The sequence below is a fragment of the Bactrocera latifrons genome, unplaced genomic scaffold (genome assembly GCF_001853355.1).
Source record: "Bactrocera latifrons isolate USDA-ARS-PBARC rearing strain unplaced genomic scaffold, ASM185335v1 scaffold_17, whole genome shotgun sequence".
Taxonomy (NCBI): domain Eukaryota; kingdom Metazoa; phylum Arthropoda; class Insecta; order Diptera; family Tephritidae; genus Bactrocera; species Bactrocera latifrons.
The window spans coordinates 2,092,966-2,096,229 of record NW_017535185.1 but is presented as its reverse complement, the minus strand read 5'-3'; positions in this window follow the sequence as shown (position 1 = coordinate 2,096,229).

Here is a 3,264-nt window from a genome sequence, read left to right as displayed (position 1 = left end):
TAAATAAATGATCACTGACGTGAGGTGTGTATTCAGTCTTAGGTTTATTTGTACATATTAGGTATAAGTGAACTATGAAATTTAGCAGAGAAATTATTGGGTTATGAAAGAAAACAAAAGGTGGTCAGCAATTAATTAATTTTACTAGGTTAGTTTAGGTTGAAACAAAAATCGTCGGATCTCACTTGTACAGACATTTAGCGAAGTCATCATAAATTCATTAAAGTTGTCAATATCAATAGGAGTCACCTCGCTAGGTTCTCCAAAATTATGTCCACCAAGATATTTCAAACTCAATCTGACAAAAGCTGGGTAATAGAGTAAAAAGTGAAAAGATGTTTACACCTCCCCATTCTCCATACAGTTTTAGCGTCTATCAAAATATTTAGTCACACCGCATGTGCACCTATTAGATATTGTACAGTCAGAACACCCATAATTGCGGCGACATTGACTTGTTTAAATTCAACTACTTCGGAGAGTCGTAAGTTCAATTTGGGACAGAAGGATCCCTCAGTCGCACAAATTCTGGTTGTTGACCAACCATATTACCGAGCTCACTGAAGGTCTATAAGTTCAGCACTAGAACTTAAGCAGACATCGGAAAGCCGATTTGTTTCCAAACGGATTTAATTGTTGTAAGAGTGGGTTACCTGGCAAGCTCAACGGTTCTGCAATTTCGGGCTATTTCGTTATCGATCTGAGCAACTCTAGCGGCACTATTCAAAGAAAAACGAAGCGTTAGATTTAATGCGAGTTAGGTTAGGCTCAATCAAGCATTTATTTGTTAAACTCCAGTATAGTTGGGTTAGGTTAGGTTAATCGGGTAAGCCACGCACAGACAAGTTTCGATCCTGGTCGGCACTAGATGGAGTTCAGTCGCTAGATCCTAGTGGAGTAGTCATCCTTTAGGATGCCTGTCCTTGACTCGAATTTTAGCAGACTTTGCGGCCTCATTATCGATACCTCCTTTAGAATATCATACCGTGCGGAGCCCCGATGCTTACAGCTTAGTCTTGCTATTGCGGGATAAGACCACAGCTTGAAATATACAGCAGTGATCTGGCAACTTAAAAGGCTGTTTTATGCCTTACTCTGGACCAGCATAGTTAATTCTCTTATAATTTCTGATAATTACAGTTTCATATTATTATTTGTTGCGACTACGTATTCGAAACTATAAATAACCAACTATAATGAGCGCAAAACCCAGCGCAACGATCGATCGTGATAGCAGAATTCCATGTAAATTGATTATTTTGCTTGATACAGGCCTTTTGACCGCAAATAAATAATTTATATATTGCACAATCGCTGAAATATTTTACTCACAAATTTGATGGAATTAAACATGCCTTAGATGCCTGAACTTGTGATGTGATATATGTACTCTACATGATTTAATATATCTATAATTGAAGCGAAGTTCTAACAGTTTTTGCCGAGTCATCAAGAATGGGTGTGGTCTAGCGTTGTCCTGAGGGAAGACAAAGCTGTTTCTGTTGATCAGTTCTGGGTTTTTTTTTTCGATTGCTTGTTTCATCTTATCAATTGTTGACAGTAAAATGTAGAATCAATCGTTCGACCATAGTCGATAATTCCTTTCCAATCCCACCAAACACTTAGCATAACCTATCAAGGCGTCAATGCTGGCTTTGCGACCATGTGTTGAACTTCATCATCACGCTTGGATCATGATCTTTTTCGCACAAAATTGTCGTATTTGATCCACTTTTCGTCTCCTGTTACCTCTCGATTCAGAAATGGTTCGATTTCATTTCGTTGCAGCAAAGAATCGCAGGTGTTAATTCGGTCTATTAAATATTTTACAGACGATTCATGTGGTACCCAAACTTTGAGCTTCTTTTTGTAGTCAGCCTTTTGTAAATGGTTCAAAACCGTTTGATAATGAATATTAAGTTCCTTAGCGATGTCATGGCTGCTTATGTGATAGTCCTGGTCAATCTTTATCATAATTTCATCGACTTTTTCATCGATAGGCCGGTCAGAGCGAGGTTTATCTTTCACATCGAAATTTCGGGAACGAAAGCGAGCGAACCATTGTTGTGCTACACGAACTGTCACATCATATGTGACCTGGTCTACGAGAAGGGAGCTAACGTGCGAAAACTAGTTTTCTGGGAAACAGCTTTTTTTTTTTTTTGTTCACAAAAAAGTGAAAATTGATTTTTTGACACCTAAGCCCCCTTTCCGTAGACCAGGTCACATATGATGACTTGTCTCGTCATCTAAAATTTTTCAATAAGATGCGACGCGTTGTAGTAATAATATGCTAACGATGTGATATTACATTAACGAATGTGTTGCTACCGGAAGAATATTATTTGTTATTTTGTGATAATTTGAAGCGTTAAACGTTTTGTAACAGTATTATTTCTTATGATCTGACATCATATGATTTTTTTTTGAAGAAAAGTCACGTCATATGCATTTTTGCTTATGTTGTGATATAAATTGCTATCATTAAACATCATATGATATGGCTTATACATATTTATATGAAACGAATCAGTGAAAATGATGAAAGTGGCGATTTAAGGCGATATACGGTGTGGAGGAAGGTATGCTGTGGTATCATATGATAACATGTCACATCATATACCCTTTTTATATGAAATGTCAAGCTTTGTGGTATAATTTACTTACGATTTGATAGCGCATTATCTAATGTAGCATTATATGATGTGGCTAATCGCAATTTTCTAACGTACTTTTATGAAACGAAGTGTTCGAGTCTGATTTATTATTATATGAGCAATAAGTGATAATTTTAAGAGTAAAATATAGGCAGCAGTTTTGACACCGATAGATATCTATATAAGATTTAATAGCATATGCCACTACTAAAATTTCATTCCATTACAAAAATAAATAAAATGCATTGCACAGATCTTTACAGCTCAATAACTGTCATATAGGGCTGCTGCAAATTGCAATCAACTCAAATGGGATCAGCACTAATTCTGTTCTATAAGTGATGACATAAACAAATCGTGCATTTCAGTAATTAATATTATCTTAATAAATCTTCACGCAATCGGCATAAATTAAAAGCCACATTTATACAACACATATACACATACAAATATATTGAAGAGCGTCAACCAATTTATTAATTTCCACTGAATTAGCAGAAGCTAGCAATAGATTATATGATACGTACACATATTTCAATAATTTTGATTTATTTTAAGTTTTAATCTTTTTTATTTATATTAAAAAAATATATATATATGTATATGT